The sequence below is a fragment of the Triticum dicoccoides genome, chromosome 1B, assembly GCF_002162155.2.
Source record: "Triticum dicoccoides isolate Atlit2015 ecotype Zavitan chromosome 1B, WEW_v2.0, whole genome shotgun sequence".
Classification (NCBI taxonomy): domain Eukaryota; kingdom Viridiplantae; phylum Streptophyta; class Magnoliopsida; order Poales; family Poaceae; genus Triticum; species Triticum dicoccoides.
The window spans coordinates 85109789-85124482 of record NC_041381.1 but is presented as its reverse complement, the minus strand read 5'-3'; positions in this window follow the sequence as shown (position 1 = coordinate 85124482).

The following is a 14694-nucleotide window of genomic DNA, read 5'->3' as shown; positions in this document are numbered from 1 at the left end:
AAAAAATAAGAGAGAAAGTTTTATCACTTCTTACGATACGGAGCCGCCGCCAAGCCCTAATCTCTCTCGGGAGGGCTGATCTGGAGTCCGTTCGGGGCTCCGGAGAGGGGGATTCGTCATCATCGTCATCATCAACCATCCTCCATCACCAATTTCATGATGCTCACCGCCGTGCGTGAGTAATTCCATCGTAGGCTTGCTAGACGGTGATGGGTTGGATGAGATTTACCATGTAATCAAGTTATTTTTGTTAGGGTTTGATCCCTAGTATCCACTATGTTCTGAGATTGATGTTGCTATGACTTTGCTATGCTTAATGCTTGTCAATAGGGCCCGAGTGCCATGATTTCAGATCTGAACCTATTATGTTTTCATGAATATATGTGTGTTCTTGATCCTATCTTGCAAGTCTATAGTCACCTATTATGTGTTATGATCCGACAACCCCGAAGTGACAATAATCGGGATACTTCTCGGTGATGACCATAGTTTTAGGAGTTCATGTATTCACTATGTGCTAATGCTTTGTTCCGGTTCTCTATTAAAAGGAGGCCTTAATATCCCTTAGTTTCCGCTAGGACCCCGCTGCCACGGGAGGGTAGGACAAAAGATGTCATGCAAGTTCTTTTCCATAAGCACGTATGACTATATACGGAATACATGCCTACATTACATTGATGAACTGGAGCTAGTTCTGTGTCACCCTATGTTATAGCTATTACATGAGGAATCGCATCCGACATAATTATCCATCACTGATCCAATGCCTACGAGATTTTCACATATTGTGCTTCGCTTATTTACTTTTCCGTTGATACTGCTACAACTACTACAAAACTATTATCTTTACTTTTGCCACTGTTACTGTTACTTCCATACTACTTTGCGACTAAATACTTTGTTGCAGATACTAAGTTATCAAGGTGTGGTTGAATTGACAACTCAACTGCTAATACTCAAGAATATTCTTTGGCTCCCCTTGTGTCGAATCAATAAATTTGGGTTGAATACTCTACCCTCGGAAGCTGTTGCGATCCCCTACACTTGTGGGTTATCATTGATATTATGATTGTTTCATGATGATATCTGTTAGTATATTTTGGAGTATTACTTTGGATGTCATGCTACCTTTGGATTATTAGTGGTTAGTATGATTATTTTCATGATGATAGTTGATGTTCTGTTGCTTGGAGTATTATTTTCGGAGATGGTGTTTACATGTGGATCTTAGCGGGATAGCTTTGTTCTGGTTATTGGAGTAGTAGAGTTATTGTTTTCAGATTCATCACATTATGCTATCTTTGGAGTATTTTGATATGAGGATATTATGCTCAGATTATTTGTTGGATATTGCTAGGACTTGGATTATAGTTTGATAGTTGATATCGGAGTATCAGTTGTCACAATTCTATTTTTGGGGATAAATTCCGTCACTGCGTTGGTCAGGTGCCACCGAACCGGGCTTTTCCAGTGCAACCACATTTGCCTTTTATGGGAAGGCCCTAATGCGATGCTATTGTCATGCCTCTTGCCGGTGCCTCCAACGAGAGAAGGTTATGCGCGGGCGCTACCCTGGTCAGGTTGGACGGCATAAGCCTTGTGTGCCCGTTGTTGTTGTTATGTGAGCGTGTCCCCGTTTGGGACGGTTTATTGTTTTGGCCACGACGGTGGCCGTTGGTGTCTTTGGTAGACACGGGACCACCCAGGACTAGCCCAGTGGGGAGTGAGTCGGAGTGGCCGGGAGAGTGTCATGGCAGTAGATCGGTTTTGTCGGAACGCCGTTGGTCCACTCGAATGGGAGTGCGAGGCCATGGGTTCCGTGGTGTGGGTACAGTGCGCTACCTCTGCAGAGTGTGTTTGTTTAAACTATCGATAGTCGCGTCCTCGGTAATGGTCATGGGTTCGTACTAGGTCACACCGTTCGATCAACACTCACATGACGGAATGACTTATAGGTGATTTATATGTTGATATTTTGAGCAGTACAGATTGGCAGGATGTTGATGATGATGTTGGGGACCAAGTGTTGGTCATGGTAGTGATCGCCAGAAAGATCACCGTTTGAGACCAAGTGTTGGTCATGGTTGTGATCACCGGAAAGATCACCGTTTTGTTACAAGGTAACCCGATCCAAGACCACGAGGTTGGTCTGTTTGTGATCTGTGAATGATCACCATTTTGTTTTGATCACGAGGTGATCGAGATGGTATATTTCTTGGCCGGTTAGCCAAGAGAGATATGGTTATGGAGATCTGAGATGGTGATTTATCAGTATTGTAGTAGTTTCATATCATGCTTGGTAGTTGCTGTTGTATCATGGTAGTTGTTAATTTAATTAACCTGCTTAATGCTATGTTGTTGTCTTGCCTTGATGTTTTTGGTTGTTGTGAGCTTGCAAGTACATTCAATGTACTGACCTGGCGTGTCATGCCAGATTGCAGGTGATGTCGTGATAGCTTGATTGCTTGTCGTGGTTTCCGTTCATGCGGGCTAGATCGTGTCCCAGCCAGAGTCCCTGCGGAGTGGAGTTCACTACCTTCATCGTTGTTCTGCTGCTAGAAGATTTCCGCTGCTACGAGTTGTTCTGCTGCTAGCATAGAGCAAGTGTAGTATCGCAGGCGTAGTGTCGCCGTGCTGATGTGCTTCTTTGTAACATCAGACCCTTGTAATATTATTTATTGTAGTAAGAGCTGATTTGTTCTATGTTAGGCAGTGCCGTATTTTAGAGACTTCTCCTCGATCTTTGGGCAGGAATACGGGGCGTTCCGGTTTCCCTGAGCCGGGGTGCCATAGGCTTGGTATCAGAGCAGGTCTGGCTGTAGGACGCCCTAGTCAGCGCGAGCGGTAGAAATCGGTAGTATAGAGTTTGGCTTGATGAGTGCATTTGGTTGCTGCATTTGTTTATTGCATAGCATGCATATAGACTTTAGTATTTGTGATAACGGTTTAACTGGTGAGTGTAGCTGGCATCGGTTCGGATGCACTACAGCTCAACCTTTGCATTTCTCCAGTTCCTTTTTCTTTCGGTGTTTGGTGTCATTTCTGTCCCAGCAGAGTGATGCCAAGTGATCCCGACACTGTTTGCAAAAATGGTGCTCAGGTATCGCATCGATGTCTTTCTTTCAGTCCCGTCTATCATTTCAGTGATGAACATGCTACTATCCCGGATCGTTCTTTTATTTTGTCGTGTTGGCAACCCTTAATGATCTTAGTTATCAAGAAAGGGCAATGTCACCAGCCTTAGTTTTCCCCGCTATCCTATTTCTTGGACGAGTACGGATCTTTTTCCGTCCGCTTGATAATAATGTGGTTATGACCTTTGTGTCCCACTACATTATTACCGAGTACCTCCTCACCTCCGAGCTAGTTCAGGTTGCTACCTGGCTAAGCTAGCACTTGGTGTACCGTTGTTTACACCAATTCTTCCACACATTTATTCGTCCTCGTGCACATCGTCACAGCATGCTAAATCGTAGAACCGGAGATCCCGCGAGATTTGTGTGCTTAAGTAGGCATGCATATTGTGTGACTAGTAGTAATATGTGACAATGATTGTGTAAATTGAGTTGAGTTTTCTTTTGCTCTTTCTTTTTGGGCCCCGGTGTTACATTATTTTCCCCTATAAAGAGTTGCTCATCCACCGACACCGGACTCAAAGAAGCAATAAGGATTTGAAATATTTGGAAGAAGCTCGGCTAAACATTCTGCTCTACCCAGTCAACCACATTATAACATTAATATCTGCTCAGAATACCAATGGTGTATTGGATTGACTATCAGCATCGAGTCAACATCAGTGCCAAATCCTTATCGCAGTTATGATCCAGCCAGCAGACAGACAAGTCAGTTGCAAGATCAACGGTATATTTTCAGACAGAGGTATGGATCATATACAAAGTTTTAGCTCAGCAATGAATGATGCTTGAAATATGTTATCATTCGAAAGAAAGTCAGGATGTGATACGATCAAGGAAGACAGCCAAACCATTTTTCTCATGCAAATAATCAACCTCAGAATATTATGGATGTGTGTATGGATTTCAGTCTGCATATCAGTATGAAGTTCTGGATATAAGAAACTCAGTCTTCTTCCACACGCTATCGGAAAGAAATTTATGATGCAAGGCTCCTCAATTTTCCTCAGCATGATATGTGAACAATTTCTGGCCCATGATACCTGGTCTTTCTCAGCAAGACACCTCAGTAAAGGCTTCTGACAGACGGAAATGAAATTTTCTCAACAAGCAAACCCGAGGAGAAGCTTCTCAAGTACGGAACTCAGGCTTCTCCAGCACAGTACTTAGGACAAGCTTCGTGTGTAAGCTATAGAGCCTTCTTCTGCACGATACCCAGACAAAAGATTTGAGCAGAAGTTAACAAGTCTTCCTTGGCAAGCTACCCGGATGGCTTCTCTCGTAAGTCATTCAGTTTTTGTCAGTATCATACTAGTGCACCATCCTCAGGGATTATATGATGAGTTGCTAAGGTATGGCAGTATTGCTCAAGGACCAGACTTGCAATAATTTTATCAGAAGTAAAATTCAGTCAAAGCATATGCCTGCCGGGAGGATCGAGTGTTCGGTGGCATATCCTTCTTATATATGGTGAGCATGCATCCCCAGTCATATCAGTCACTCATACGAGATACGGCAAGGATACAATAGATATACCTAAGGAAAGTAAGGATCCCACAACCTCATGAGTCAGACAAAGGAAGATGAGCAGAGATACACCTCATGAATTACAAGGATCGACAAGATCTGGAGATGACATCACAGAATCAACAGTCTTGACAATGGTCACCAGAGGCATTATTTCTACACCAAACAAGGTGATATCATGAAACTTTGTCACCTTCTTATATGGTTGGCCTCAGTAATGAGCTCCGTACAGCTACAAACCCCGGATATATGTCATATGTGTGCGATACCAGGTCAGAAAACAAGCACAAGGACTAATGTCAAGAATATTGCACTAATCACACCCATGGTCATACGAAGAATCAAGGAACATGTGTGTCCAAGTTATTTCAGTAAGGTATCCTAACAAAACTAATCATGACCGTAAAAAGGATGAGACTGACAGCAAGTATGATGATTTTTGCACGACCATCAGGGTCCGGATACCCAAGTCAGTTGGAGGCCATTATTCCATATGGATCCCCAAAGGCATACTCTCAAGGGCCTACCCTATTTACAAGGATTTTCATATCCCGCTGACCCGCTTGACATGGTTAGTGTGGAATATCCAAGTCTGTTCTGTCAGATCCAAAATTCCTGTGCAACCTCAGCAGTCTGACCTCAGCGGCAGTGTTAAAGCATATCACATCCTTTTACCACAGATGGGTATATCGACCACATGAGAAAGATCAAAAGCTGAACAATCATCTCAGACCCGGTATACTCATCGATGGAATCATGTACATGGTCAGTCTGTCAGGAAAAGCATTTGTCCGTCATCCCCTGTCAGGCCAGTCTCAAGATGTAAATATTTGAAGTATGGCACAGCTATATCTCCATACACCATTATATTGCTCACGACAGAAGGCAGTCAAATCGATGGTACATATCTCATGCTCGAGCGAAAGAAATACATTAAGATAAGTCAGTGCCACTTATGAGCAGTCAGATCCCGTCAGAAGATGGCCATGATAATTCTCAGCATTTATTGAAACTAGAAGGCCTATATTTATTTGAAGCAACCCCATAACTGAAGTAAAAAGGTTTTCATGACCAAAGGAAAATTTATACTCAGATCCATTGGATATCACCGCAGATATGAGAAAATTCACGTCAACAAAAAGATTTTGTATGCGAGCAAAAATCCGTCAGAATTTGTGGAAAGGTGAAGCAAACCACCCCAGAGCAAGGTAAGTTGATCATCTGAAATTCTTGTGGGAACAATAAATAAAGGAAAAAGGATGCCCAAGTTGGAAACGGTGTCCTCAAGTCATACTTGTTCCCTGAGCAACCAAATCTCGAGGACGACATTTCTTTAAGGGGGGAAGGTTTGTAACAACCTGGTTTTGGCCCCTTTCTTTTTCTTTTTATTTATTTGGTTGTTGCTCTATTTTTCTTTTTGGAGTGGTTATGTGTCCTTGCCACCTGGGAAATCATCCTCATTCCCCCTCCCAAGTGGCTCATCATTCTAAAAACCTTGCCAAAGATCATGTCACTTCACTCCTTGACCAAACCCTAAAATTCTTTTCTAGCGAAAATTCCTTTTTCATTAAAGGAATAATCCTATCTGCCCTAGGTTGTGAAGCAACCTATATTTCTGTCCATCCAAAAATCCCCAAATAATTCTCATAATTCCTTTGGGTCATATATAGCTCAAATGTGCCCAAACATTTCCTTGGCCAGTTCAAAAAAAATCCCCAATATTCCTTTTTCTATTCTGCCCTAAATGGCACTTTGTGAAGCAAGTGTCATTTATATTTTCCTAGTGGCTCCCAACCTTTTTGGGCATGCTTATATGTCCAAAGAATTGCCTCATGCACAAGTTAAATTTTCTTTGCCTAGCCAACCTTCCTCAGTGATTTTTCAAAGTTTCTGTCAGATAGAAGGCCTTGTGTAGGAAGTACTAGCTAGGAGTATCCAAATACGTTGAACTTTTGCACACTCCTTAATGTTCTCATATTAACCCCCTCAACCCATTTGCAGCTCCATCCAATCATCTATGAGAGCAGAGGAGCAAATCTTTGATTCTGGCAATATTTCCAGGTTGTGAAGCAAGTGTATTTTATATTGCTTCAAAAATCCTGATAAATTACAAGATCATTCGTATACCCATAAAACCTCTCTCCACCCAATTTGGCATCATTTCATTGATCCATTTGATCACCAAAATTATTCCAAGTTTATGGACAGAAATGATGTTTGTGAAGCAAGTTCCATTTTGGCTTGTCCATTAGGCATGAGCTTTTTACAGCATCTTTATATGTCCATATCATGAGGATTTGCCAAGTTGCATCCCATTCCATAACTCCATGTGAGTGCGTCATCCAAATCTTGATTCTGGACCAATTTTGGGGTTACACAGCAACTATTTTAGTTTGTGCCTCATTATGCTCCAAAAGCTCCAGGATCATAGTCCTTTCGTAGTTAATCATCCCAGAGAACTTATTTGGCTTCAAGCAATTCCCTGTGGATCACCAATGCACAGCTAAGTTTACTGCAGTAAACTTCAGAGCTCCATTCCAACACAACCACAGTGCCTTAGATCAAGCCAATGACTCATTCATGCTCCACCCTGGAAGGACTAGCGCCCAGACATAGTTTGCCATCCTCTACAGCCCTCCCCGTGCCATGTCGTGTGGTGACCGCGCAACTGGCATGCACATTTACGCGCCATGTGCGTTGTGGCATGTCTAGAGCACTGTTTGTGCTTTGGAACAACTTCCCCTCGTCGTCTTAGAGCTCGTGAGCATGTCCAGCCGCTGCATCTCGTCGTCGCCATTCCCATGGACCCCTCTCCCCCTCCCGCAGCTTCCTCACCGACGCTGGCCGCCGCCTGCCCACGGGCGAACAGTGGCAGTTTGGATCGGAGCTCGCCTTCGTCTTCCTCCCTGTGCTCTGTTGGCCTTCTCCTCCCCGTGAGAACCCCCACTGCTCCTCCTACGTCATCTACCTCCGAGCTCGCGAGCGGGGGCACGCGTCTGCGGTGCCGGACACGCGTCTATGGCGGTGCCAGCTCGACACTCCTCTCCCCTGCCTATATAAGGCCTCCCCCAAGACCCCGAGCTCACCACCAGCCTCACAACCCTCCTCTAGCCCTGCCTAACCACTTCCTCGAGCTCGAGGAGCTCCCGCTGCCCTCCCATGCCGCCATGGCCGCCGCTCCACTCCGACTAAATTAGCTCGATCTCGAGCTCCTCTCCCCTACATTCTTCCACCAGCAGCCTCCCCAGAGTCCAGCTACTCGCCCCAACCCCCTCCCCCTTATCGGAGACCCCCTACATCGCCAATCACCACAGCCCTGCACGCCTCTGTTCTTCTTCGGTGGCCACCCGTCGTTGTCCCTCCATCCCTCCTCGGTGCTCGTGCGGTGGCCAGAGGGGTGCGGCGTCCCGTTCTGATCCCGCCCGTGGCCGGAGCATAGCGGGAGGCGGCCTGAGTCACCGGGGAGCGCTGGCGCGTGCTCAGCCGCGGCCTCCTCTGTTCCAAGCGTCGGGAGGAAGAAGACACGAGCGAGGGAGGAGAGAGAGAGCCAGTGGGACCCGCCTATCAGCGTCCAAGGAGTCGGTCCCGCCACTGCAACACTGGAGAAGTGGAAGCGTATTTCCCTAAATACGCTTTCAGTTTTTCTGTTTTGGCCCAGTCTGTAAAATTTTCTATTACAGATAGGTCCCTAGCAAAAAAACAACTATAACTTTTTAACCGTAGCTCCAAATCAGGTGATTCCAAAGCCCACTTCTTCGTTTCGTTTAGCCCGTTCTGATGGAACAATTTTCACCATGTTTTAACATTCTAAAAATGACCATTATGCCTTTGCCGGTATTCAGCCCCCTCCGAGAGAGAACGTTTTCCGGCGACTCATTCCTCGAGTTTCTCGCACTTTCTCCCAGTGATTTCTTCCACCCTAGGCAAGTCACACCCTCCATTTGCACCACTGTAATGTAGTGACATGGTTTAATTTATTTAAACTTGTTTAAAATATTGTTTTAGCTACTTGTGATCTGTGCATGGCATTTTCTCGGAGTATTATTTTGATCTTGATGTTCCCATACTATTGTTTGGATTACTAGGAGTTATGTTTGAAGTTGATGAGTACCCATGTTGCCATTGGAGTATTAGTGGTTGATATTATGGTTGTTTCATGATGATATATGTTAGTATATTTTGGAGTATTACTTTGGATGTCATGCTACCTTTGGATTATTAGTGGTTAGTATGATTATTTTCATGATGATAGTTGATGTTCTGTTGCTTGGAGTATTATTTTTGGAGATGGTGTTTACATGTGGATTTTAGCTGGATAGCTTTGTTCTGGTTATGGGAGTAGTAGAGTTATTGTTTTCAGATTCATCATGGTAGAAACATTATGCTATCTTTGGAGTATTTTGATATGAGGATATTATGCTCAGATTATTTGTTGGATATTGCTAGGACTTGGATTATAGTTTGATAGTTGATATCGGAGTATCAGTTATCACAATTCTATTTTTGGGGATGAATTTCGTCATTAAGTTGGTCAGGTGCCACTGAACCGGGCTTTTCTAGTGCAACCACATTTGCCTTTTATGGGAAGGCCCTAATGCGATGCTATTGTCATGCCTCTCGCCGGTGCCTCCAACGAGGGAAGGTTATGCATGGGCGCTACCCTGATCAGGTAGGACGGCATAAGCCTTGTGTGCCTGTTGTTGTTGTTATGTGCACATGTCCCAATTTGGGACGGTTTATTGTTTTGGCCACGACGGTGGCCGTTGGTGTCTTTGGTAGACACGGGGCCACCCAGGACTAGCCCTGTGGGGAGTGAGTCAGAGTGACCGGGAGAGTGTCATGGCAGTAGATCAGTTTTGTCGGAACGCTGTTGGTCCACCCAAATGGGAGTGCGAGGCCATGGGTTCTGTGGTGTGGGTACAGTGCGCTACCTCTGCAGAGTGTGTTTGTTTAAACTATCGATAGCCGCGCCCTCGGTCATGGGCAAGGGTTCATACTAGGTCACACAGTTCGATCAACACTCACATGACAGAATGATTTATAGGTGATTTATATGTTGATCTTTGAGCAGTACAGATTGGCAGGATGTTGATGATGATGTTGGGGACCAAGTGTTGGTCATGGTAGTGATCACCGGAAAGATCACCGTTTGAGAGAAAGTGTTGGTCATGGTTGTGATCGCCGGAAAGATCACCGTTTGGTTACAAGGTAACCCAATCCAAGACCACGAGGTTGGTCCGTTTATGATCCGTGAATGATCGTCGTTTGGTTTTGATCACGAGGTGATCGAGATGGTATATTGCTTGGCCGATTAGCCAAGAGAGATATGGTTATGGAGATTTGAGATGGTGATTTATCAGTATTGTAGTAGTTTCATATCATGCTTGGTAGTTGCGGTTGTATCATGGTAGCTGTTAATTTAATTATCCTGCTTAATGATATGTTGTTGTCTTGCGTTGATGTTTTTGGTTGTTGTGAGCTTGCAAGTACATTCAATGTACTGGCCTGGTGTGTCATGCCATATTGCAGGTGATGCCGTGATTGCTTGATTGCTTATCGTGGTTTCCGTTCGTGCGAGCTAGATCATGTCCCAGCTAGAGTCCCTACGGAGTGGAGTTCACTACCTTCGTCGTTGTTCCGCTGCTAGAAGATTTCCGCTGCTACGAGTTGTTCTGCTGCTAGCATAGAGCAAGTGTAGTATCGCAGGCGTAGTGTCGCCGTGCTGATGTGCTTCTTTGTAACATCAGACCCTTGTAATATTATTCTTGTAATAAGAGCTGATTTGTTCTGTGTCAAGTAGTGTCGTATTTCAGAGACTTCTCCTCGATCTCTGGGCTGGAATACGGGGTGTTCCAGTTTCTCTGAGATGGGGTGCCACATCATGCCTCTCCCTCATATAAAATTGCAAGAATGATTACCGGTACTTGTTATCAATTGCCTAGGGACAAATGACTTTCTTGGTGACAAAAGCTATCCACTTTTATTGCCTCACAATTTATTCGTTGTTTTATTCTCGCAAAGTACTTGTAGTTTTATTCTTGCAAAATAGTTTCATACTTGTTCTAGGTAAAGCAAACGTCAAGTGTGCGTAGAGTTGTATCGGTGGTCGACAGAACTTGAGGGAATATTTGTTCTGCCTTTAGCTCCTCGTTGGGTTCGACACTCTTATTTATTAAAGAAGGCTACAAACAATCCCATATACTTGTGGGTTATCAAGACCTTTTTCTGGCGCTGTTGCCGGGGAGCAATAGCGTGGGGTGAGTATTCTCGTGTGTGCTTGTTTGCTTTATCACTAAGTAGCTTTTATTTCCTGCTCTAAGTTGTTCTCTATCTTTTGTTATGGATATGGAACACGAAACACCAAAAAAATAGTTGTACTTGCTACTCATGGAGATGGGAACCTCCTAGAACCCTCGATGCTCATTATGTGAAAAATATTATGCACTACTTTGATAATCTTGAGAAAACCCCATTCAACATGATAATGGGAGACACGTTGGATCAACGTGAATACTTTAGGGATTATCGCTTGACACAAAAAGGGAAACTTTTATGGGATCAAATTGATATGTTGCATTGGTATGCTTGGAATTTATGCCAGAGATATGATTTTACTTGTTTCTCTAGGATGAATGCTCCACACTTTTCCTTTTCATGCAAATTTAATGATAATGAAACCTTGTCTTCTTATGCCAATGGTATATATGATTATTATGATGTGGAACGAATAGAAGAACTTGTTTCTTTTAAGGGTGCTTATGAAATTGAATCTTTGTTTTTAAAGTATGAAGCTTTTGATGATGATGTCTATAGACCTGAAAATTTGCCATCCTTAAATATTGCTATGATAATTATAAATATAATTCCGATATTAATGCAATTATTGAGAAAATCTCCACTGTCCAAGAGGAGACTAATATTTTGCAGGAGTTTATGGAAGAAGGAATTGATGAAACTGTGAGCTCATTGGATGAAAAATATGATGAGGAGAGCGAAGAACAAAAGGAGGAAGAGCGGATTGATCACCCGTGCCCACCTTCTAATGAGAGTAACTCTTAAAATCATACATTGTTTAATGTTCCTTCGTTCTTACCAAAGGATGAATGCTATGATCTCGTAGATTCTTTTGAAATGTCCCTTTTTGATGATGCTTGCTATGTTTGTGGCCATGATGTATGAATGATTCTTATGGAGATGAACTTGCTATAGTTCCTTATGTTAAGAATGAGATTGTTGCTATTGCACCCACACATGATAGTCCTATTATCTTTTTGAATTCTCCAAACTACACTATATCGGAGAAGTTTGCACTTATTAAGGATTACATTGATGGGTTGCTTTCTACCACTACACATCATGATTTTGATGAATATAATATGCATATGCTTGCTGCTCCTACTTGCAATTATTATGAGAGAGGAACTACATCTCCACCTCTTTATGTTCCCAACACGATAAAATTGCAAGAAACTGCTTATGCTATGTATTGGCCTTTACTTGATGTGCATGAATTGTTCTTGTATGACATGCTGATGCATAGGAAGAGAGTTAGACTTCGTCATTGCATGATATATGTTGCTTTGTGCTCACTAATAAATGCCAAATCATTCTTAATTAAATTGGCTTTGATATACCTTGGGATCCGGGTGGATTCATTACTTGAACATTTAATGCCTACCTTAATGGCTTGTATAAAGAGTCATTTATTCTATTGAGTGCTTGTATAAAGTTTAAAAACAAAAAATATAGAGGGGAACTTAAAACTTCACAAAAAGAAAAGTAAAAGTGAGAAGGACGAGCACCGTGGAAGCAGGAGCATGCCTTGAACTTTGTTCATGCCCATGGAAACTTTGTGAATCTTGAATTAAAGAAACTTTTCAACAAAAAATAATTATCCCCTTGTACTACAAATCCATTGTGTTGTAAAAATAATGTGCCAAGGTTTCCCTTTAGGATGATTAGTTTGCTGGTTGGTATGTGCGGTGCAGAAACAAAAACTTTGGTTGTAGCGCGTGAATTTTCATTTTTTACTGGAACATCAAACATTTCTGAAACTTTTTGCACAGTCTTTCTATACAAATTTTTTAATTCTTCCTAATTGTTCAGCATTTTTGGAGTACCAGAAGTATGGTATATGTTCAGATTGCTACAGACTGTCCTGTTTAAGACAGATTCTGTTTTTGATGCATTGTTTTGCTTGTTTTGATGACACCATCAATTTTATCGGTGGTATGAGCCATGGAAAAGTTATATTACAGTAGATACAATGCAAAAACAAAATTTGAATTAGTTTGCAACAGTACTTAGAGTAGTTATCTGCTTTATTATACTAACGGATCTTACCGAGCTTTCTGTTGAGTTTTGTGTGGATGAAGTGATCAAAGATCGAGGAGGTCTCGATATGAGGAGGAGGAGAGGAAAGAGCTCAAGCTTGGGGATTCCCAAGGCACCCCAAGTAAATATTCAAGGAGACTCAAGCTTCTAAGCTTGGGGATGCCCCGGAAGGCATCTCATCTTTCTTCAACAAGTATCGGTATGTTTTCATCTTTGTTTCGTTCATGTGATATGTGCAAATCTTGAAGCATCTTTTGCATTTAGTTTTCACTTTTCTTTTATGCACCATGCTGGTATGAGATAGTCCATGGTTGATTTATAGAATGCTCATTGCACTTCACTTATATCTTTTGAGTATGGCTTTATAGAATGCTTCACGTGCCCCACTTATATAATTTGAAGTTTGGATTGTCTGTTTCTCTTCACATAGAAAATTGATGTTCGTAGAATGCTCTTTTGCTTCACTTATATTTATTAGAGCATCATATTTTGTAGAAAGAATTAAACTCTCTTGCTTCACTTATATTTATTTAGAGAGACAAACGGAATTGGTCAATTGCATGGTTAGTCATAAAATCCTACATAAAACTTATGGGTCACTGAATATGATATGTTTGATTCCTTGCAATAGTTTCACGATATAGAGATGATAATATGTGGGAGGTACTAGTAAACGGTTGTGGTTAGTAAGAATATTGGTGTTAAGGTTTGTGATTCTTGAAGCATGCACGTATAGTCTCTCGTTATGCTATGAAGTTGGAGCATGATTTATTATTGATTGTCTTCCTTATGAGTGGCGGTTGGGGACGAGCGATGGTCTTTTCCTACCAATCTATCCCCCTAGGGGCATGCGTAGTAGTACTTTGCTTCGAGGGCTAATAAACTTTTGCAATCAGTATATGAGTTCTTTATGACTAATGTGAGTCCATGGATTATACGCACTCTTATCTTTCCGCAATTTGCTAGGCTCTATGGTACCGTGCATTGCCCTATCTCACCTCGAGATGTGGTGCAAACTTCACAAGTGCATCCAAACCCCGTGATATGATATGCTCTATCACACATAAGCCTAAATATATCATCCTCAAAACAGCCACCATACCTACCAATTATGGCCTTTCCATAGTCATTCCGAGATATATTGCCATGCAACTTCCACCGCTTCCGTTTTGATGACTTAAACATTCATTCTCATATTGCTTTGCATGATCATATAGCTGACATAGTGTTTGTGGCTCAGCCACCATTCATCATTTTTATACATGTTATGCTAGATCATTGCATATCCTAGTACACTGCCAGAGGTATTCATATAGAGTCATACTTTGTTATAGTTGTCGAGTTGTAATTTTTATTTCTTTTGAGTTATAAGTAAATAGAAGTGTGATGATCATCATTATTCATTTTGAGAGCAGTGCCCCAGTGAGGAAAGGATGATGGAGACTATGATTCCCCCACAAGTCGGGATGAGACCCTGGACAATGGAAAAAAAGAGAAAAAGAAAAAGAAAAAAGAAGAAAAAAAGAAAGAAAAAAAGGAAAAAGGAAAATAAACAAAGAGAGAAGGGGCATTGTTAATATCCTTTACCACACTTGTGCTTCAAAGTAGCACCATGTTTTTCATATGGAGAGTCTCATATGTTGTCACTTTCATATACTAGTGGGAATATTTCATTATAGGATTAGACCCACTTAGTTTT